General features: G+C 36.1%; 1 pseudogene; it reads left to right on the top strand.

Moving 5' to 3' along the window:
- The first annotated feature begins 21,502 nt into the window (after window positions 1-21,502).
- On the top strand, window positions 21,503-25,193 carry LOC141665435 (putative sulfate transporter 3.4; annotated as a pseudogene).
- The last annotated feature ends 288 nt before the right edge of the window (window positions 25,194-25,481 follow it).

Here is a 25,481-nt window from a genome sequence, read left to right as displayed (position 1 = left end):
CTCTGTTTTAACTCTCTAACAAGTATAATATTTGCTAACCCATTCCGCAATTTCCCTCTTCATGTCTGGCCACCAATAATTCTTCTTTAAATCTCTGTACATTTTGGTACTCCCTGGATGGATGGAATATCTTGAACTATGTGCCTCTTGTAAAATTTCATTTTTCAGCTCCGTCACTGGTGGAATCCAAATTCTAGATGAAAACCTCAGAATACCTTGATCATCCTTTTGTGTGTATAACTCTTCACCTATCAAACGATTTATATCTTGATCCATTACATCTTCCTGACCTTTCTTTATTTTCTCCAGCAACTCCGGCTGGAAAGTCATACTGTACACTTTCACTTCTTCAGGCTTGCAAACTCTAATCTCCAATTCCAATCTCTGAAATTCCTTATATATCTCTTCAGGTACTGATAACTCATTTAACCTTTCCTTCCGACTTAACGCATCCGCTACAACATTCGCTTTACCGGGATGATAATTAATCGAGCAATCATAATCTTTCATCAATTCTAACCATCTCCTTTGTCTCATATTAAGTTCCTTCTGGGTGAATATATACTTCAAACTTTTATGATCCGTATAATCTCACACTTCTCTCCATACAGGTAATGTCTCCAAATCTTCAAAGCAAACACTATAGCTGCTAGCTCCAAATCATGAGTAGGATACTTCTGTTCATGTGGTTTTAATTGCCTTGATGCATACGCAATCACCTTGTCGTGCTGCATTAGAACACATCATAATCCTTTGTGAGAAGCATCGCTATAAATTACGAAATTCCCTTGATCGTCTGGAAGTGACAAAATAGGTTCCGTGATTAATCGTCGCTTCAACTCCTGAAAACTTTCTTCGCACTTGTCGTTCCATATAAACTTTTTATTCTTCCGTGTAAGCTTTGTCAATGGTGTTGCAATTCTTGAGAAATTCTGGACAAATCGTCGATAATATCCTACCAATCCCAAGAAACTTCTTACCTCGGTGGGTGTTCTCGGTCTCTCCCAATTCGTAATTGCCTCGATCTTTGTCGGGTCCACTTTGATCCCTTCATTACTAACTATGTGTCCTAAGAACTGATCTTCCTGTAGCCAAAACTCACACTTCGAGAATTTAGCATATAACTTCTTTTTCCTTAAAATCTCCAAAGTTGTCCTTAAATGTTCCGCATGATCCTCTTCCGTCTTTGAATAGATCAAAATATCGTCTATAAATACAATAACGAACTTATCCAAATATTCCTTGAAAATTCTGTTCATCAGGTCCATAAATGCTGCCGGGGCATTGGTCAATCCAAAAGACATTACTAAAAATTTATAATGCCCGTACCTTGTTCGAAAAGCTGTCTTTGGTATATCTTCTGGCTTGATCTTCAATTGATGATATCCCGATCTTAAATCAATTTTGGAGAAATACTTGGCTCCCTTCAATTGGTCAAATAAATCGTCGATTCTAGGTAACGGATACTTGTTCCTGATTGTAAGCTTATTGAGCTCCCTATAGTCAATGCACAGCCTCATGCTTCCATCTTTCTTCTTGACAAATAATACCGGTGCTCCCCACGGGGACATACTGGGTCTAAATACTCCTTTCTCCAACAGCTCTTGCAATTGCTTCGTTAACTCTTTCATCTCAACGGGCGTCATTCTATACGGTGCCTTGGACACTGGTTCTGTTCCAGGTGCTAAGTCGATCGCAAATTTAATTTCTCTATCTGGAGGAAGTCCTGGTAATTCGTCGGGAAACACGTCTGGAAATTCATTTACTACTGGAATATCTTCAAGTTTTGCTGGTTCCTGACTTCTGTCGATCACATATGCTACGAAATGCTCGCATCCTTGCCGTAATAACTTCTTAGCTTGAATCATTGTTAAGAACTTCTTTACTTGCTTCTGTCCCTTGAACGTTACTATCCTTTCATCTGGCGTCTTCACCATTACCTTCTTATTTCGACAATCTATCTGGGCATCATGCTTAGATAACCAATCCATCCCTAATATATCGTCAAATTCTCCTAACTTAAATGGTATCAAATCTACACAAAATTTACTACCAGAGATCTCAATCTCACAATCCCCACAAACTGATTAACAGATATACGTTCTTGATTTGCTAATTCCACAGTCATTATTTCATTTAAATACTCAACTGGACAATTTAACTTACTAACAAAATCATGTGAAACAAACGATCGAGTTGCTCCCGAATCTATTAACACTTTGGCACATAAAGAATTCACATTAAGAGTACCTGCCACGACATCCATATCCTGGATAGCATCCTTCACAGATATGTCAAAAACTCTAGCCCTTGCAGTCTCATTCACTGTTGGGGTAGATCCCATAATCCTCAATGCATTATTAACTGGGGCTGGTATCTTGCAATCCATGGCTATATGTCCTGGTTTCCCACATTTAAAGCACGTAAATCCGATGGCTGGAACCTTCACTGTTGGATTCCGAATAGGCTGATCCTTATTTGCTAGTTCTCTTGCTGGCTGATTTCGGCACTCCCTCGAATAGTGCCCTTTCTGGTTGCATTTGAAACATACCACATTCAACTTATTACAAACTCCTCCATGCTTCTTTCCACAAACTTGACAATCTGGAAAGGTTAGTCTCAACTGATTTGGCTGATTCACATTAACTGGACGGTTGCCCTGGCCTCCGTCGCCTGCATTCTGTCTTCTGAAATTAAAATTTCTCCCTGGCTGAAACTTGCCTTTCTTAAAACTTGGAAACTTCCCTGGTTGTGACTGACCCTCACTTCCCTCAACTTTCCTTTTCTTGCTTTCTTTCTCCTTCTGTGACATCTCACTCTCTGTCTCCGCAATCATAGCCTTCTGTACAACTCCTGCATAGGTCTCCAATTCAAAAATAGCTACCTTCCCTCTGATCCATGGCTTCAAGCCTTGCTGGAATCTCTTAGCTTTCTTCATGTCAGTATCCACATACGACGGCACATACCTTGACAATTCCTCAAACTTACTTTCATAATCTGCCACCGACATGTTCCCTTGCTTTAATTCTAAAAACTTCAGCTCCATCTGATCCTGAACAAACTGGGGAAAATACTTTTCTAGAAACAACTCCTTAAACCTCTCCCAAGTAATAGCATATGTACCTTCCAATGTCTTCACCATCTCCCACCAATAGGTGGCCTCATTCTTCAAATAGTAACTTGCAAACTCAACCTTCTGCTCCTCTTTCACTTTTACTAAGGCAAATGCCTTCTCTATTTCCTTTAACCAAACATTTGCTTCAATCGGCTCTAAGGAACCCTTGAATTCTGGTGGGTTTACTGCCTGAAAAGTTTTAAAAGTTACCTGGGGATTGGTCTGTCTTTGTTGTTGTTGTGCCAGGTGAACTGTTTGTTGGGCCAAGATTTGAAGAATCTGGGCTATTGCTGGATCTATGGGTCCTGGGTTCACATTCGGGTTTGTATCATCTTGGTTGTTATTATTGTTGTTGTTGGTTTCTTCATTCTGGGTGTTGGTGCGGGTATTTCTTCTGGGAGGCATTTTCTGTAAAGAATCAAACAACTTATTTAGCTTTTGAATCAAATCTTTTGCATAAAAGAAAAGTTTTGTAAAACAGAAATATCTCTTTTTGAAAACAGTTGTAACTAAATAAATTGCATGCTTCTTTACAGAATATAAACAGTTATGGAAAACAGGGTACATGGTATCACAGGGTATAACTGGTGCAATAAATAAGGTAAAGTAAAATAGGTGCAATAAAGGAAATGACAGTAATGGAAAGAAAAAGGTACTGATATATATAGATCAAAAGTTTTGGGTAGTACAAGCGTAAAGATGCTTCGAAAGTAAAAGCAAAAGGGTACAACAACCTACTCACTAGTCAATATAGCTAGTCTATAAATACAACTCAAAATCTTACTGATACACACTACACACTACTATACATACTATACAACCATACAACACTACCTCGTATCTCCATCTCTGAATCTCTCACTCAGCTCCAAGGAAACTCTGGTCCTGCCAGCCTCTCAAAGTCCTCCATCACCTCAGTAGCCCAGCCCATCAGTGCATCAGGGCCTCTGTCAGGTAGTGTAGCTCCATGTAGCCTAGCCTCAAGAACCCTCCGCATCACATGAATCTCCTCTCGAAGCTCCCTCACACCACGATTAACATCTGTAGTCCTGATGATATGCTGTAGCTCTCTGATCTGAGCCAACAAGGAATCACGTCCCAATAGAAGAGCCTCATACCGGTAATAAGGAACTGGGGGTAATGTGGACTGAAATGGGGCACTCGCAACTGAATGCCCAGTGGAATCTGAATCAGCTGGTGGGGGTCCTCTGATAGGTGACCTCATGCCTGGGGGTGGAATAACCTGCAGTGGTACGGGCTGCAACACAGGTGGAGGTAGAATAGCCAATACTGGTGGAATAACAGGACGTGGATCCGATGATGGCGCTCCAACTGAAGGCTCTGAGTGATCAGCTGATACGGGAATAAAAGAGTCGGCCATCACTGCTATCTGAAATCATATCGCAATATAAGAATCTCGAACCACGACGTGAATTATACTAATACCGGTTATACCGTAACACTCAACCTCTCGACGTTCTATCGTTCTATTCCTTACTTCTAATCTTAACCCTCTACCAATTCCCCTCAACCTAGGCTTGTGTCAGTGACTTATAACCTGTAGCTCTGATACCAAACCAGTGGCGCCCTCCAAACCCGGGTCAGAAGTTTGGGGTCCACACACACACCTTAATTATAACCTGCTTATAACAATAATAAAGATAATAATAATATGCAGTGACCCTACTTAACAAGTACCATGGATCGCAACAGGTTAAAGTATGCACACAAGCCAAACACATCTACTTATATTACAAACCGTTCAAATCCCAACCATTCAAACTCAACTGAATATTAAACATTATTACAAACTTTTACAAACTTAAATTATTCCAAAAGAAGTCTGCTAGCTTGACTCGATCAACCTCAACCCCTAGCTCTCGTGCTGGACTGGGGATCCTCATTACCAACTGGTTCCTTTTTAACTGGAAAGAATATAAACAACATCGTACAAATGACCTAACTAGCTCAGCAAGTCACAATGACAAAACTGAGAATAATGATCATCAGGTAAATTTGGTTATAATATCAAGTGAACAATGGATTATGATTTAGAATTGGATATTATACTTTTATTTTAAAAACCAAGGTTAGGCTGCTGATCAGTCACGCACTAACCCCGAGCAAAGCACACAGCATTGCTCTAACTACTGGATCCAAGGCACACATTGGCCTAACTTGACCATTATATGGTCTGACCACGAATCTGGTCCACAATTTTATAAAAAAACAATCCAATTCTAGCATTATAACAAAATAAGCAATAATAAATAATAAACAGAATCATTAACACCATTAGATGTTTCATAATGAAATGGTTTCGGAGTTCATGGGGATCAATATGGCATTTTCAAAGCTTAGTTGTTGGGTAATGAAAGAATTGGATAACAAAGGAATCATTGTTTCAAGGTTTCAAGGATTTTGCCTTTCAAAGCATAGGATACAATGGTTTGAGTGTGTGGGTAATTCGATTCAGTGTTCGGTATTTAGTTTGTAGGTATTTGTATCGTATACTGGAGGTTCGTATTTGGGTATGCAATAATCAATGGCTTAGAAATAATAGGGTTTACGGCTCAAGAGCAATAACTGGAATCAGTGTTTGGGTTTCAGTGTTTCAAAGCACTTGCAATATCAACAGGACTACTAAGTACTATAATATCTCGAGAAAGTTCAGAACACTTGCCTGGTGTTAGCTTACTACATTGTACTCGCTTCCAATCTCAACCGCCTTACTCCTCAACTACCTGTTTTCCTTTCTTACGTCTTGCCTCTTCTGCTCATATATCATAAGCATCTATCAACAATCAACTCATACGATTCTATTCAACACATACTTCTATCTACCCTTCGTTTTACCCAAATCCGATTAACGGATTGAAAGTTATGCAATTAACAAGTACACATCAAATATACAGACCGACAGTCAACCAACAAGTCACATATAACACATAATACGTCACATAATCAATGACATATCATTTATAAAGAAGTTTCGGGTCATAAATAGGCTTTCTGGTATTTAAAATGATTTTTAAAACATTTTTTAGAATTAAAACGGATCGTTGGATCAATTTCGGGTTAATAAACAGGGTTCGGTTAGCCAATTATGGTCTCGAAACAATTTTATAATAATTATCGAGCCTTGGAAAAAACTTAGAATAATATTTTAGAGCTCAAAACTATTTTTCGGAATTTTTAAATCATTTTTTTAAATAATTAAATCTAATTAAATAATTAATTAAAATCAATTAATAATTAATTAAATCAACTAATCAGTTAATTTCCGAATTAATTGACCAATTAATCAATTAAAAATTAACTGAAATTATTTAACTAATTAATTCAGATTTATTTTTGAATTAAAAATAATTTTCGGAATTAAAATAATAATATTTGGAATTTTCAGAAATTAAAAACGAATTTTTTAATAATAAAAATAAATAGGAAATATGATTTTTAAACATTTTTAAAACAGGAATCCAACTTTTGCAAACTCTGGAAAGTTCAGGGACTGAACTTCATCGTTTTCAAAAGTTGGGGCACTAAACTGCAATTTTTCAGCCCTTCGCCGGAAAACAGTCGGGTTCGCCGGAGAACTCAACTCCGGCCTCCTCCCACCACCACAAACTCCAGATTTAATCTATAATTCACAAGGAACACAACCATGCCATCATTTCATTCTAATCATCCCGGAGTTAACCAGAAAATGATAAAGAAACTCGCCGGTTTCCGGCGAGTTCGACGAAAACATTAAAACCTAACTCCCACTTCTACAGACCTCGTTGATTCATGAACCTTATACGACTGGATTGCAAATTTCACAGAGAACACAACCCATTATACCACAACATCTATCTATTCCAAAATAAGAAACCCCCAAATTTCAATTAAGAACATTCATACGGGTTATAAACCCTAATTTTGAAATTCGAAAATCAAACTCAAATTTGAACATGTTATTGAACTCAAAATCAGACGTATAATATATCAAAATCATCAGGAAAACAAGCTCTATAACTTGCAATCATCAAATCATACAAACAATCATCCGAACAAAAATTCATATTTTTACTAAAATTAATTCGAAAATAAATAAAATTATAGAAAAATAACCTTGATTTCTGCAGGTGTATGGATTACAGAATCTGGTAGAGCTCTTCAAGACCTTCAGATTGGTTACTCGAGCTTTCCAAACCGAATTCAATAACACCTTCAAAAGCTTGTTTGATTCTTAGAACAGTTTATAAAATTAGGGTTTTTCTCTAAAAATTATATAATTATCTGTCTGCAATTGATTTTGATACGAAATAAAATACGGGTAAAGGCTATTTATATTTACGGAAAATTAGTATCCCGTTGGATCATTCCGGATATAAAACAGTACATTTGTTTATAAAAACTGATCCAAACGGTATCGGTTTTCGGGATAATTATCCAAATCAGTACAATTTATACTGCGGTCTTGGTCTCAGCGCCTGGTTACACGTACTACGAAGTGATAATTGTGATAGTTTAATAAAAAGCTCCCATTTATCGAAAATACGAGTTTTATTGATTTACCAAAATGAATATTGTATCGAAAATTTTGCGCCGGGACCCGCGCAGGACAAACCGTACGCCGGATCGAAAAAGTCGAAATATGAAAATTGCTTGGAATATTACAATTAGGTTAGGAAGGAGTTCTCGGAAAAGTTTCGGGTTCCAAAAACGTAACAACGAATGACGGTGGTTGGTTCCCGTTTTTATAAAATAGATTTTAAATATCCGGAAAAAGATTTTATAAATTTTATATGATTCTTATAAATTCATAAATCATCATAAAAATAATTAGGAAGATATGACAATTATCTATATTTTATTTTGGACATATAAAAATTAAAATACTCAATTAATATTATTTTTGAATATCCAAATACAGATAACATTTAACAATTAATTCACAGAATAGATACTGAACACATATAATAATTATTTAATAGCAAAATAATTACACGATATATCCCGGATATTACAATCATCCATTGATATCATCATCATCCATTGATATAAGTTTTGATGTGAACTTCTGATAGTTTCTGCTTGATATCATCAATTGCTCCTAACATCATCCACTTTTCTTCTTTCTGTCTTCATCTCTCCCCTTCTTCTCATCTTTCTTACTTATAGCATCTTTTTGACTACCACTGCTCTTGCTAGATTGACTTGGATTTGAGCCAAAAGATTTGTGTTCATCTTGCTTTTGCTCATCATCATTGTCATTTTCTTTTTCATTGATAACAATTTTAGGAAGCATATCATCAGGATTTTTTAAATATCTTCTGAAGATGATTATCATTTCAAGGTCCTCAACACTCTTGATCTTTTTAGTCTTTAGTTCAGACTCAATCACCATCATAGTCTTCTTATTTTTCATGATACAATGCTTTGATATTAGAAAGTATCTTTATTTTATAATAGTTGGACATATGTAGGACACTCTCTTGCTAGATTTAAGATATTCCTTAGGAAAAGCTCCTACTTCACTACTAGAAATAGTGCCTACGACATCACCCTTTTAACATCGGTTGGAAATATCACCGATGTTAAAAGCAGTTTTAACATCGGTTGCTTTAAAACCGATGTTAAAGGTGTTATAAGACATCAGTATCTAAACCAACCGATGTCTATAATCATTTTTAAAAAAAAATAAAAAAATGCCCGCTTCTTTCTTTCCCCCGTAAATACACCAAAAAATTCCCCCTTAACCAAATTTTTTATTTTCAGTTTCCCCCCATTAACCAAAACAGTTTCACCCTTCTCTCTCTCAGCTCTCTCATTCTCTCTTCTCTCTCTCTCTCTCTCTCTCTCTCATTCTCTCATTCGTTCTTCTCTCTTCTCTCTCAGTGTCTTGTCTCTCTTCTCTCTTCTCTCGCATCTCTCATTGTCTCTCTTCTCACTCACTCTCTTTAACCTAAAACCCCTAAAATTTATATGAATTAATAAACTCAATTAATTCATAAATCGAGGTCGATTGGTGCTGAAGAGCCTTGAAGGAAGTCTGGACTACTCGATTAGTGTGTGAAAATGTTAGATATATTTGATAATGTCATGGCTAATATGTTTTATGTTTAGATTTCAGATCTTATTTGAACAGAACAAATCAGTACTTAACTGATCAGTACTTATACTGGACGTCAGAACTTAAGGGATATCAGTACTTATGTTATCAGGAGATAAGCATCAGGAGATAGATATCGGAACTTAAGTGCTGAAGGACGATCAGATAAGGACAGTAGCTGATTGAAGTTAAGAAGATCAAGATAAACATAAGAAGAGATATGTATGAAGAAGGAATTCCGTAAAGAATGGAATACTTGGAAGAAAAGATATCTGATTGATATATATTAGGAAGCAGAATTATATTCCATATCAATTAGCGATTATCTTGTAACTGTGTAGTATATAAACACAGACATAGGGTTTACACTATAAGTGTTATCATTATCGAGAATATTATTTACTATAACCCTAGCAGCTCTCGTGATATTTTGTTCATCACTGAGAGATAACAGTTCCAGATTGTAACAGAGTTTATTGTTTCAATAAAGTTTGTTTTCTGTTACATAAGTTCTTGAAATTTGATTTGATTGTAATAAACACTGTATTCACCCCCTCTACAGTGAAAGTGTGACCTAACAAGTGGTATCAGAGCCTTCTGTTAACACACATACAGTTAAAGATCCAAACACAATCATGTCTGACACAGAAACTCCAACTAAGCCTACCAAAACTGAGGAATCATCAAAGACATCAACTCAGAGTCGATATGAGACTATCAGAGTTCCCATATTGAGACGATCTGAATATCCCATATGGAAGGTAAGGATGACCATGTTTCTGGAAGCAACAGATCCAGAATACCTTGATAGAATCAAGGAAGGGCCTCACAAACCTACCAAGCTCGCTGTTGTAGTTGCAGGTGAAGCAGCAAAAACCGTACCAAAGGAAAAGAGTGATTACACTGCTGAAGATATAGCATCTATTGCTAAGGATGCCAAGGTACGACACTTATTGCATAGTGCCATTGATAATGTAATGTCAAACAGGGTAATCAACTGTAAGACTGCTAAGGAGATATGGGATGCATTGGAGACAAGGTGTCAAGGAACTGAAACAGTTAAGAAGAACAGGAAGACAATACTCACTCAAGAGTATGAACACTTTGACTCTAGGACTAATGAGTCATTGACTGATGTATATGATAGATTTGTCAAACTCTTGAATGACTTGTCATTGGTTAATAAGGAGTATGATCTTGAAGATACAAACCTTAAATTCCTGTTAGCTCTTCCTGAATGTTGAGATTTGAAGGCAACAACAATAAGAGACAACTACAATCTTGATGAAACAACTCTTGATGAAATCTATGGAATGCTCAAGACTCATGAACTTGAGATGGAACAAAGAAGCAAGAGGAAAGGAGGAAAGTCAAGGACAGTTGCTCTCAAGGCTGAAGAGGAATCCCCCAAACCACCTTCCTCAAAGAAAGACAAGGGTAAAGCTCTTATCATAAAGTCTGATACTGAGTCATCAAGTTCTGAGAGTGATGATGACTCAGATTCTGAAAGCTTGCCTGAAACTGATGCTGATGAGAAGATGATGAAGCTGTGTGCTCTTATGGTGAAAGGAATCACAAAGATTGCATACAGGAAGTTCAGGAAGGGAAAGAAGTTTTCCAGGAAAGGCATAAGTTCTGATAAGAAGAATTTCAGAAGATCTGAAGGAAGAGGAGGAAAGTCTGACAGAGGAGATTACGCTAATGTTAAATGTTATAATTGTGGTGAGAAAGGCCACATATCTCCTGATTGCAAGAAGACCAAGAGTGACAAAGGCAAAGCTCTTGTCACAAAGCAGAAAAGTTGGACAGACACCTCAGACTCTAAAAGTGAGGAGAACTATGCATTGATGGCAAATGCTGATAAATCAAGTTCTGAGAGCAGTTCTGAAGCTGCTGAAACAAAGGTACCTCAGACTACTTATGCTTTTCATACTGATGATATTAATGAGTTGAGAAGATATCTTAAAACCATGTTTGTTAGTTATAGAGATCAAACTTTAACATGTGAAAGATTAACTTCTGAAAATCTTGCTTTTAGGAAAAGAAATGATTTCTTAGAAAAAGAGTTAGTCATGTTCCATCAAACTCAGAAGGATAGAGATGATGCTTTTTATGTTAGGGATGAAGTGCTAAAAATGAATGAATCTCTAAAAACTGAGTTAGAAAAGGAGAGAGAGATTATCAGAACTTGGACTAACTCTGGCAAAACAACTCAAAATTTGCTAAGCAGTGGAAACTGGAAAGAGGGCTTAGGTTATGGAGAAAATAAAAATGAAAAAGGAACTGTAGAAATTAAGCCTGTTGATAAGAAAAAGCCGAAGTTAAAACCTGTTAAGTTTGTAACTGAAAAATCTGAAAATGAGAAATCAGAAGTTAAAAAGGAATCAGCTTCTGACAAACTAAAACAGGAAAAGACAGCTGAAGTTAACATAGGCTTAATGACAAAGAAGCAGCTTAAGCATAAGCTGAAAGATGTTAAGAATGCAAACAAGGTAAAATCACCTAGGAAAAACAGGAATGGAAAGGAAGGTGTAAATAAAAGCAATAACTATAAATCTGTTCCTGATGCTCCTAGGAAAGCGTGTCATAACTATGGAAGTTCTAACCATCTGGCTTCTTTTTGCAGGAAGAATAAGAATATTAACTCATTATCTACAAAATCAGGAGTTAAGAGTCAGTCTGTTAGATACAAACCACAAGATCCTTGTTTTCATTGTGGTAGTTTATGGCATTCCATTTATACTTGTAAGGAATATCATAGTTTGTACTATGATTATTATCAAATAAAACCTTCTTTAAAGAAAGTTTCTGTTGTTCCTTCTAGTGTAAGTTCTGATTCAAAGTCTGGTAGTATAAGTTCTGATAAGAAAACTGTTAACATAAAATCTGATGCTAAATCCGCTGCAAATGTTAACAAACCTAAAAAGGCCAAAGGATCCAAGCAAGTCTGGGTCCTTAAAACTAATAATTAGTGGTCTTTTTGATTGCAGGGCAACAAGAAAAATATTTTAGTTCTGGACAGTGGATGTTCAGGACATATGACTGGAAATAAGGCCCTGCTATCAGACTTTGTGGAGAAAGCTGGCCCAAGTGTTTCTTATGGAGATGGCAACATTGGAAAAACTTTGGGATATGGCAATATCAATCTTGGGAATGTCATCATTAAAGATGTAGCTCTGGTCTCAGGACTTAAACACAACTTACTGAGTATAAGTCAAATCTGTGACAGAGGTTATCATGTTGATTTCTTTGCAGAACATTGTGAAATAGTTAGTAAAGCTAAAGAAAAAATTGTTCTGAAGGGATTCAGGCGTGGTAACATTTATGAAGCTAAGCTTTCAACAAGTTCTGATGGTTCTGCAATCTGTTTAGTAAGTAGAGCCTCAACTGAAGAAAGCTGGAATTGGCACAAGAAACTCTCTCATTTAAACTTCAACAAGATAAATGAACTGATCAAGAAAGATCTTGTGAGAGGACTGCCAAAATCAGTGTTTGTTCCTGATGGTCTTTGTGACTCATGTCAGAAGGCTAAACAAAGAAAATCTTCGTTCAAGAGCAAGATTGAATCATCAATTCTTGAGCCTTATTATCTGCTTCATGTTGATCTATTTGGTCCAGTGAATGTCATGTCTATTGCAAAGAAGAAATATGCGTTGGTCATAGTAGATGAGTTCACCAGATACACATGGGTGTATTTCTTGCACACAAAAAGTGAAACTGCATCTATCCTGATTGATCATGTCAAACATCTGGATAAATTGATCAAAGATTCTGTGAAAATTTTGAGGAGTGATAATGGCACTGAATTCAAGAATCTGATAATGGAAGAGTTCTGCAAAAATCATGGAATAAAGCAGGAATTTTCTGCTCCTGGAACTCCACAGCAAAATGGAGTTGTTGAAAGGAAGAATAGAACTCTCATTGAAGCTGCACGAACAATGCTTGAAGAAGCAAAGCTTCCAACCTATTTCTGGGCTGAAGCTGTGCAGACTGCTTGTTTTACTCAAAATGCAACACTCATTAACAAGCATGGAAAAACACCATATGAGATGGTGAAGAACAAGAAGCCAAATCTCAAATACTTTCATGTATTTGGATGTAAGTGTTTTGTTCTCAAGACTCATCCTGAACAGCTATCCAAGTTTGATCTAAAAGCTGATGAGGGAATCTTTGTTGAATATCCACTTTCTACAAAAGCCTTCAGAGTCTATAATTTGAGAACAAAAGTGGTCATGGAATCTATCAATGTCTCTTTTGATGACAAGAAGATCACTGGACTTGAAGATTGCATTGATCATGATCAGCTGAGATTTGAAAATGAAGATTCATATTCTGATACCTCAAGTCCTGACAGTCTAAGTCCTGATACTGTAAATTCTGATGGATTAAACTCTGATGTTATTGAAACTGTGGTGACTACGTCAAAGGAAGATGCACCAATGCAGGGGGAGCATACTCAAGATATTATCACATCTCAAGAAGCATCAGAACATACATCTGGCTCTTCAAATTCTGATTCGTCAAGTTCTGATAAGCCAAGTACTGACAGTACTGAAAATCTAAATACTGAAGGATCCAACTCAGAGAGCATAGTTTCAGGGGGAGCATCAGAAAATGAAACCGAAGACAGCATGAATCATGGGGGAGCATCCAGTTCTAGAGAAAATCTTCCATCTGCAAGGAAGTGGACAAAATCACATACACCTGATTTGATAATTGGAAATCCTGAGGCAGGTGTCAGAACTAGAACAGGTACTTCGAATGAATGTCTTTACAATTCTTTTTTCTCTCAGTCTGAGCCAAAGAAAGTGGAAGAAGCTCTTCAAGATGCTGATTGGGTGCAAGCAATGCAGGAAGAGTTGAATGAATTTGAAAGAAACAAAGTCTGGACCTTAGTGCCAAGACCTAAGAATAGATCGGTTGTTGGTACAAAGTGGGTATTCAGAAACAAAACTGACAGTGATGGCATAATTGTAAGGAACAAGGCAAGGCTGGTTGCAAAAGGATATTCTCAACAGGAGGGAATTGACTATGATGAAACATTTGCGCCAGTTGCTAGGTTAGAAGCCATAAGGATATTCATGGCTTATGCTGCTCACAAAAAGTTTACTGTCTTTCAAATGGATGTGAAAAGTGCTTTTCTCAATGGAGAATTGGAAGAGGAAGTATATGTTGAACAACCTCCAGGCTTTGTAGATTCCAAACATCCAGATTATGTCTACAGGCTTGATAAAGCACTTTATGGACTTAAGCAAGCTCCTAGAGCATGGTATGAGACTTTAGCTCAGTTTCTTCTGGAAAGTGGATTCAACAGAGGAACTATTGACAAAACACTGTTCTATCTCAACCATGGCAAGGACTTACTTTTGATTCAGATTTATGTTGATGATATTATTTTTGGGTCTCCAAATGACAAACTTTGCAAAAAGTTTGCCAACCTAATGCAGTCAAGATATCAGATGAGTATGATGGGAGAACTTAGTTATTTTCTGGGCCTTCAAGTCAAGCAGAGTGAAGAAGGAACTTTTATTTGTCAATCTAAGTACACCAGAAACTTGCTGAAGAAATTTGGAATGTAAGACTGTTCAAGTGCATCCACTCCCATGGCCACTGCAATAAAACTGGATAAGGATACTGGTAATTCAGTAGATATTACTGATTACAGAGGTATGATTGGCTCACTTCTCTATCTAACTGCTAGTAGACCAGATATCATGTTTGCTACCTGTCTTTGTGCAAGATTTCAAGCAGATCCAAGAGAACCTCACTTAACAGCTGTAAAAAGAATCTTTAAGTATCTTAAAGGAACAGCTGATCTAGGATTATGGTATCCTAGAGAATCAGATTTTAAATTAATAGGTTACTCAGATGCAGATTTTGCAGGTTGCAAAATTGACAGGAAAAGCACAAGTGGTAGCTGCCAATTTCTTGGAGGCAGGTTGGTTTCTTGGTATAGCAAGAAACAAAAGTCAATTTCCACATCAACTGCAGAGGCAGAGTATATTGCTGCAGGAAGCTGCTGTGCACAGATTCTCTGGATGAAGAATCAGTTACTGGATTATGGGTTAACATATTTCAAAATCCCTATTTACTGTGATAATCAAAGTGCTATTGCTATGACAGGTAATCCAGTTCAACACTCTATGACAAAGCACATCAGCATCAGGTACCATTTCATCAGGGAACATGTGGATGAAGGTACAGTGGAATTGCATTTTGTTCCCACAGATCAACAAGTAGCAGATATCTTCACAAAACCACTGTGTGAAGCTACCTTTACAAAATTGGTAAATGAACTTGGAATGATTTCAGGTTCTTTCTCTAAATCTGCTTAAACTTGTTCTATGTTATCAGACTTTATGATCAGTATTTACAGAATTAATCTCTTTGTATATTCTGTGCATTAATTGATAAATGTCTTTAAGTACTGACTGTTGTCTGATATATGTTTCTAAACTCTGATAAGTGATATGTCTGTTTCAGTAACTATTCAATCCTATGAGGATAACTGTGCTAGATACTGATCTAGTAATCTTCAATAAACAAATTATTCCATGGAAGAAGTAATTATTTCAGTGGAAATCTTATGACACTAGCAAATTCTGATAACTGAGCTTAGTTAAGTTTACTTTGTATATCTTATTACTAAGTCACAAATTCGAATAATGCTACTCATCTGTTAAGTTCTGATACTAGTAAAACTGCTGAATGTACTAAGTGCTGATAGACCTCTCTTATTAAAAAAAAAAAAAATCAAAGAATAAAATCAGGTACTCCTTTGAGATCTAGAGTAAAAATGTGAAAGGGACGACCCAAGTGCATTGCTGGTATTAAGTAAATATGCATTAGAAAAGCAAAATATTTTCTTGGTGACTTTTCACACTCTATGATTACTGGAGAAATACTCTGATAATAGCATAAATTCTGATAAGCAGTCGTGACTCACTTACATTGAGAAGCCACTGTAAAAGAGAATTTTAAAGATGCATAAAATTAGCACAAAAACAGTTGAGGTGGACTCATGCATGAACTCATTTATCAGTAGGTTTCAGGACAATGACAGCTCTTTAGCAAAATTTTAATTATGACTTATTTCTAAGATGTACTGAAGTAGATCAGACTTTACTCTTTGTCTGTTATTTAGCTTAATGCACACACTAATCACTCCATCTGAATGATGAAAATTTCTGTGGTGGTCTATGTTATTTTAGATAAACAGTCATTGTGTCATTTTTGCACAAATTCTGAGGACAAGTTCTAGTTACACGTTCTGATGATTAAGTTCTGACGTTCATAACTAAGAACTTATATGAGTATTTACTAAGATGAGCATTCCTTTTTCAAGTTAAGAAATTATGTTCTGATGACTGTTAAGTTCTGGTATAGGTCTAAGTTCTGATTTCTCAGTCTAATCCTTTACTTGGCTTATCTTTGAATGAAATTTAATAACAGTCTCAGTTTGTACTCGCATATGTTGAAGTGGAAGATTAATAGTCACTATGATTAGGATTAATGGTTTTGTACTTGAACAGTCCACTGTTTCTTGTGTCTTGTGCGGTCTAGACCATGATTCCTCTTTCCAATGACTGTTATTCTTTTTCAAAGTCTAGGGAGACGAGGTAGAATTAATTCTACCTGTCAGCATTAAATATCTTCGCGTCTCCTGGCATTCTCTTGCCTATATAATCAGCCACTTCACTTTAGCCCTTTCATCAATTTTTCTCACAATCATAACTTCATATTCTTTTTCAAAAGCATCATGGTTCGATACAACATGTTTTTGAATTACCAAACTTTTCATATGGAGCTTAGCTGCGCCGACTGGTAGTAGGAGTGGCATGTAACTGCCATTCCTGAAGAGATATGGGGCTCTGTCCCACAGGAGGTGCTGAACCAACTTCTGTTCTTCGAGATGGACTACCAACTTCATCTTGATCGATTGGAGGCGGAACGGCGGGAAGCTATCCGTCAGCAAGAGCGAATCATACGACTCGCCATCTTGTTTGTCGAAGATAGGAAGAGGAAGATGACTTAATCTCGTCTTCTTCCTGTTCTTCTTCATCCTCAGCTTTGTCAGGCTTCTTAGCTAGGACTAAAGCTGTTGATGTTAGGATTAGAAGCTTAGGGAAAATCTTGTATTGATGTAATTTCTATTTCATATATGTATTGACTTGATATATTAATGAAAACTATTTTTACTTCAAGATTTTGTCTCTGAGTTATTTTATCTTGTGTTGTTAAATCCTGCTTGATATTCTGATGACCATTTAAATTTTGTCTTTATTTAAGTTCTGATTCTTTGTCAGCACTTATTCATCGAAATTATCTCGGTCACTTTTAACATGATTCATTTTCAGAATATTAATGTTGCAGTGAAAAATAATTCAATCAGAACCTGTGGTAAATGAAGCTGAGAAGGCAACTTCTCAGAAGGATTCTACAATTGGGGGTTCTAGGCTTCTCAAGAGGCTTAGACGTATGACGGTTCCTGAAACTCCCAAGGAATCCAAATCAACAAGGAAGTACAAGAAACAGAGGGCACAAAGGCCAGTTTCAGATGATGAGGAGGAAGCAGCTAAGGAAGGGGATCAGGAATCTCTGATCTCACAAGACAAGGAATTTGCTCCAGTCACTTCTTCTCCATCAACTCCATCTCAGGAACCTGTATCTGACAAGGCTAATTCACCTTCTATGTCTCTTGTTGATCCGGGCACAAGTGCTGAAATTGATATTCAGAACCTGGTTGTGCCTGGAATATTTTTCTTAGAAGCTCCAACAGCAAATAATCCTTCCACAACACCTGTTACTGATGCTGTTCAAACTCCTGAGTTATCACTACAACCTTCTCTGCATCAAGATGCTGATGATCAGATTTTAGGTGAGCATCAGGATATGGCTGTTGATCAGAACTTAGTATCAGATCAGCAATTAGAGGATGTTGAAGCCTCCATTGCTACTCACACAGTTGTCTTATCAGAAGATACTGATTCTCTAAGTTCTGATGCTGCAAATGTTGGAGATACTGGTGAGGCTGCTACAACTGTAGATGCTGATGAAGCAGGTCTTTCAGGACATACTCCTCCACTGACTCTTCCTAAGTCTGAACTGGTAAAGGAGTTTGTTATCAGGGATGCACCAGTACCTTGGAGTGAAACTCCTGCAGGTCAGGAGTGGACTAAGGAATGGAACTCAGTTTCATGTGTTCCAAATGCTTTACATCTTGCTGAGCACTTGACTAAAGCTGATGAAATGTTACATTCTGATGATTTTAAAACCCAGCTTAGAGTCACTGCATTGAGTACTAAACATCTACAAGGTCTTCATTCCAACACTCATGCAGAGCTACACAAGATTCAGGAGAACTTTATCAAACAGGAACAAGTTTGGAAAATTGATAAGAAAAAGTTCTTCCAACCTACCATTGACAGGGTTGCTTATATTGAGAAAACTCAAGAGAAGCAACAAGCTCAGATTGATCAAATTCTGACAAATCAAGCTTCTCAGCAATCGCAACTTACTGAAATCCAGACCTCAGTGGAACTACTTATCTCTCTTTTATTACCTGCTAATGCCAAAAAGGGGGAGAAGGTAATTAAGTCCAAATGCAAAACCAACAAGACACTGCAAGGAAAGGATGATGGAAAAGATGACCAAGGAAACTCTGGAATGGGTAGTGGTCATAGTCAAGGTAGACGGTTTACATCAAGACAAGCTAGTCACAGAACAAGTTCTGATACTGGGAAAAGAATAAGTTCTGCTGCTGGTAAAAGGATAAGTTCTGATGAACTTCTAGATCTTGATGAGGAAATGTCAAGACAGTTATTTCTTCAAGAAAATCCAGGGATGGACTTGGAAAGTTTAAAGGAAGAAGAAGCCAGACTTAAATCAGAGAAAGTCACATCTAAATCTGAAGCTTCTGGTAAAAAGTTACTTCCAAAACCTAAAGGCATTGTGATCAAAGAAAGGATACATACTGAAGAAACTTTGGCTAGATCACAACCACAGATAAATCCAAGATCCAAGGGTAAAGAAAAGGTTGGTGAACCTATCAAGCCTTATGTACCTCCTGAGGAAGAAGAAATTACTGATGGAAAAGATGATCTTGCTCTGACTTAAGAAAAGTTCTTAAAACAACCTCTGACATGGCTCAAGTTGTTCAGAGTCAAGAAATTGTAAGTTCTGATATTCAGAAGAAGCAAGTAACCTCTGACAGTGCTCAAGTTAACTTGATATCAGAAAATAAATCTAAAACACTCCTACCAGGATTCACTAAAGCAAAACAGACTCAATCTTTGAAGAGTACTCCAAGTGGTTTTGAAGCAAGAGTAGTTACTGGAAAGGAAGCTAGAGATAAAACTGGATTGGGAAGTGCTGATGAAAGAAGAGTACACAACACTACCGATGATCCGACTTCCTTGAGTGAACCAGGTATTGGAGCAACTCCTGAGAGATTGAATCAACTAGAATCTGTACAGATGGTTTACCATACCTACTTGAAAGAATACATCATGTTGTATTTCATGACAGATGGTAGGGTTTATCATATAAGACAAAATGCCATTCCTTTGAAGTATTTTGAAGAATTGGAGCATGTACTTTTCTTACTTCAAGTGGATGACAGAATAACAGAGACTGCTGCAAACTACTTAAAGGAACAGATTCAGAGACAGAAAAGGCTTTATTCTGTTAAGTCTGACAGCAGATATGTTCCAAAGTACAGAGATCACAATGGGGATATTGTTGATATGAAGCCTAATACTGCACAGATCAGAACATATCTTGGTATTAAGGGGCTTGAATTCAATCTAGAGTCTAACAAAGCTTATGTCATAAGACTAGATCGGGAGTTGAGAAAAGCAAAGATTAATGATCTCAGAGCTGCAATATTTCAAACTGGTGAAGATACTGCAGAGCTTAAAGATGTCAAACGGAGAATGATTGATGAACTCAGATATGCTGAGAAATGTTTGTTGAAGAATTACTCAGAACAACTCCTGACATCAGAGAGATCAGAAAATGATGAAGCCAAGTCAAAGATCTACAACTACTTAAATTCTGATGTGTATACAGACCAAAGTTGTTATCAGAAGTTAAATTGGTAAAAGCTTTAAGGACTGTAAGTTGTAGTTATTTTGTCTATTTCTCATGCATTTGTACTTAATGTTTTTGACATCATCAAATATCTGTTAAACTTGTATATTTTGCTAATTTACAAGTTGGGGGAGATTGTTAGATATATTTGATAATGTCATGGCTAATATGTTTTATGTTTAGATTTTAGATCTTATTTGAACAGAACAAATCAGTACTTAACTGATCAGTACTTATACTGAACGTCAGAACTTAAGGGATATCAGTACTTATGTTATCAGGAGATAAGCATCAGGAGATAGATATCGGAACTTAAGTGCTGAAGGACGATCAGATAAGGACAGTAGCTGATTGAAGTTAAGAAGATCAAGATAAACATAAGAAGAGATATGTATGAAGAAGGAATTCCGTAAAGAATGGAATACTTGGAAGAAAAGATATCTGATTGATATATATTAGGAAGCAGAATTATATTCCATATCAATTAGCGATTATCTTGTAACTGTGTAGTATATAAACACAGACATAGGGTTTACACTATAAGTGTTATCATTATCGAGAATATTATTTACTGTAACCCTAGCAGCTCTCGTGATATTTTGTTCATCACTGAGAGATAACAGTTCCAGATTGTAACAGAGTTTATTGTTTCAATAAAGTTTGTTTTCTGTTACATAAGTTCTTGAAATTTGATTTGATTGTAATAAACACTGTATTCACCCCCTCTACAGTGAAAGTGTGACCTAACAGAAAAGTATGTTTTTTTCAAATTTAATTTCAAATTTTAAGTTTTGATTTTAATCGAGTTTGTTTTTTTTATTTCATGTTTTTTCGAGTTTGATTTTAGGTCTCTGGAGCTGGGTTTGGTTCTATTTAGAAATTGTTGACTATGCTTGGAAAAATATAACTATGTTGTTTTGTTGTGCAGGGTATTAGCTATGCAAAACTTGCAAATTTGCCACCTATTGTTGGTCTTTGTAAGTCATAATAACCTCTACTAAATATTTTTCATTTTACACTCTTTATAATAATTAGCTTAATTCTTAAGATTACGACAACACTGGACTAATTAATTAAATACTAATTATGATTCTTGATTTTAATACCGTTACTAATTTTTTACAGACTTGAGTTTTGTCCCACCCTTGATATATTTTGTTCTTGGGAGTTCCAGACATTTAGTTGTTGGTCCAGTTTCCATAACATCTTTAGTGATGGGAACCATGCTTGGTGAGGAGGTTTTGTATACTGATTAGCCAATTCTTTATCTTCAACTGGCTTTTACTGCAACTTTCTTCGCTGGAGTGTTTCAGGATGCTCTTGGTCTGCTAAGGTAATTATATGCATGTCCTTATGAACAAGCTTAAACTGCTGCTAGTCTGGTACTGTATTTGGTAAGAAAGTATAAAAGAATAATGAACTTTTAGGAAATCTATAGTAATGTCAATGGAGTGGGAAAAGAGTTATTCCCCACAAGAATCTAATATTAGTTGGTGATAAAAGATAGGGATTATTTTATGGTTGCTAATTTTTTCTGTTGTATGCCTGGCTTCAGAAGCATACATTTAGTGTCAAAATGATTTAATTATGACATCATTATTTTTAACATACAGTTAAGTTAAGGTATGTAGTGAGATAACTTGCGCAACCGTGGTTTGTGGATAATGATTTGCAGTCATTGAGAAAAATGTAAATTCATAAGTCATGTGTGCACAAATGATAAGCACTACACCTTCGATTTCCTGTTGATAAAAGTATGTGATAGGTTAGGATTTGTAATTGATTTTCTATCAAAGGCAACTCTTGTTGGATTCATGGCTGGTGCAGCAATCATAGTATCACTGCAACAAGTTAAAGGGCTTCTCGGGATAGTTCATTTCACATATAAGATGCAAATTGTTCCTGTACTGACCTCTGTTTTTCAACGAACAAACGAGGTTAGCAGCTATCTTAAAATGAATATTGATAAGTAAAAAGGAAGTTCTTCAGTTTACTTGGGCCTTTCTTTATATATTATCTCATCTAATATTGTAGTGGTCTTGGCAAACCTTTATTCTGGGGGCTAGTTTCCTGCTCTTATTACTAACAGCAAGAAAAGTAGTAAGTGGTTGCATGCTGTCTTTGGAAAATTTTACTGCTTTATTCTCATGTCCTGAAATATTTCATTATTGGTTGTTTATTGCAGAGCATGAGAAATAAAAAGCTTTTCTAGGTCTCAGCAGCTTCCCCATTAACATCTGTTATTCTCTCAACCCTAATAGTCTTCTGTCTCATATCAAAGTTTCCTATGGTTAAAATGTAAGAAATATTACTAGTTTGTAGTTTACTGTTTTCTCTAATGAAATGATATTGTAAATATATCATAATATATATCTTTTAATGTATAACAGATTGGACACTTGCCCAAGGGATTAAATCCACCATCTTCAAACATGCTATATTTTCAAGGCACTTATCTAGGACTTACTTTGAAAATTGGCATTGTAACAGGAATTTTATCTCTCACGGTATGTAGTTCGGAAACTACCTCATCTATACGGACATAATCTAATGATATTGCATCTTGTCAGTTGTTATTTATCCAGGATTATCGCATGAGCAAAATTTTTCTGTACCCCTCTTTTTCACAAATTTTCTTTGCTCATTTGTCAATGTTATAGGAAGGAATTGCTGTTGGACGAACATTTGCTTCATTAAAAAACTACCAGGTTGATGGTAACCAAGAAATGATGGCTATTGGTTTCATGAACATGGCTAGCTCTTGCTCTTCATGTTATGTTACTACAGGTAATGATTATCAATACAATTTACATTTTTTTATTGTCAAGGTTGTATTTTGGCAGAAGAGTGTGTTAATTGTTAAGATAACTGATACTGCAGGATCTTTTTCTTGGTCTGCTATAAATTACAATGCTGGAGCATAAACAGTGGTTTCAAATATAATACTGTCAATAACGGTGCTAATCACTTTGTTGTTTCTGATGCCACTGTTTCATTATACTCCCAATGTCATCTTGGGAGCTATTATCATAACTGCTGTGATCGGGTTGATAGACTATGAAGCTGCATTAAAATTATAGAAAGTCAACAAAATTGATTTCTTCACTTGCTTATGTTCCTTCTTTGGTGTTTTGTTCATCTCAGTTCCTCTTGGTCTTGCTATTGCTGTAAGTTGTTTCCATATAGGAGGAAAATCTTTAAATTAAATAGACTGGGAAAAATACAATTTCAATCAAACTCCTCAGTCAATTTATATAAAATCTTCTACACATGTATTAGGTTGGAGTTTCGGTTTTCAAAATCTTGTTGCATGTCACTAGGCCAAACAATGCTACCTTGGGAAACATTCCAGGCACCCACATCTACCAGAGTCTCCGTAGATACAGAGAATACCAAAGAGTTCCTTCTTTTCTCATAGTTGCTATCAAGGCTCCAATATACTTTTCAAATTCCACTTATCTACAAGAAAGGTTGGTGCAAGTTGCATGTTTATAGTATGTTTCAACTACTGCAGCTTTAATCTTTTTTTCATCTATGGCGCTCAATTGCTCAAATGCCCCCAAGGCCAAAGAAGTTTTGAAAAAGATTTTAGCGAAATCTTGCAATTGCAGGATGCTAAGATGGATCAGAGAAGAGGAATGTAGATAAGTGCAAACAATGAAAGCACATTAAAGTGTGTTATTATGGATATATGAAAGAAATTATTTCAGACAGAGAAATGACATTTAGAACCAAAGTATATCTAATTCACGTGTTAACTATTAAAATAAACATTTGTACATAATTCATGTGCTAATTTCTTATCACGTTTATTAAAAATTAGTGGGCGACCAAGACCCGTTTGTTTTATATGACGGACGAGCTTGACGAGGTGCGAATGGAGGCTGCTGAATATATCCAAGAGTTGATGTGAAGTTTTTAATGACTTGATTTTTGCAAATTAGTAAGGGAACCATATACTTTTGCAAACTTTAGTGGTCTCTTATGTTGGTAAATTTTAGACGTATATTAAGTTGTATAAATTTTAGTTGGAATATGGAGATGAATATGGATGGGTGGATTGATTTTTGGTTGTAGATATGGATTTTGGTTGTCTGTTGGACGTCGGAATGGTTAGATGTTGGTTATTAGAGAATGTGGGTGGATTTTGGTCGTAGACATGCATGTTGATTTAGTATATAATTTGGTTGTTTGTTGGATGTTCATTTGGTTTTTTTTTTGCTTTTTCTGGGTTTATGCACAAATGCACAGGCTTATTTTAAAAAAAATAAGAACTTAAACATCGGTTCTTGTTATAAAACTAATATGAATCAACTAAAAACACATCACCTACTCAAACTAAAAACGATGTCTAAACCAACAAAATAAATCGAATTATTGGAAAGAAAATGATATCTATAATGTTAAAACACATCGCTTTGTGTAAGTATATAAAAGTAAAATGAAAGAAAACCGATGTTAAAGTAGAAGTTTCACATCGCTTCCTCAAACAAAACTGATATTATAATACATGTCTAACATCGGTTTAGCAAATGAACCGATGTAAAATACGGACTAAGACATCGATTTGTTTAAGAATCTGATGTCTATCAATTAAAAGTGCTTATCTGTTATATGTTTAAAGTGCTATTTAACCTCCTAAACACAATTTTTGACAATCTAGTTTAAACATTTTATTCAAAAAAGGGCTAATTATACATCAATTTGCTAAAATAACCGATGTCTGTGTACATCTTTAACATCGGCTAAAAACCGATGTTAAAGACCCCTACCTTTCTCTACACATGCGAAGACATCGGTTTTAAAACAAAAAGACATCGGTTTATAACCGATGTCTAAGGGCATTTTTCTAGTAGTGCTTGTCCTGCTTTGAGTTCCCTTAGCAATTGAGTGTCCTCCTGGATCATCACTTTGACTTTATTCAAAAAGATGTCCAATTCTGAGGCTCTCCTATATTTAGGAAATCCTAGTGAGACCTACATGCATCTGTCAACTCCAGAATCATTAATATTTAATACCACTCCCTTTTCCCTTAGCATTTTGCTGGTTACTAGTACAACTCTCAAGAAGTTCACATTGTTGTTGATAGCCCTCTTGTAAGTATGATGGTTGAGATTCACTGAGACTTTCAAGCCCTCTAGAAAGTCACTAAACTCCTTGTCATAGTAAGGTCCTTCA

This window comes from Apium graveolens, chromosome 6 (assembly GCF_009905375.1).
Source record: "Apium graveolens cultivar Ventura chromosome 6, ASM990537v1, whole genome shotgun sequence".
Lineage (NCBI taxonomy): Eukaryota > Viridiplantae > Streptophyta > Magnoliopsida > Apiales > Apiaceae > Apium > Apium graveolens.
The sequence above is the reverse complement of the archived record's forward strand: the minus strand, read 5'-3'. Positions and strand labels throughout refer to the sequence as shown.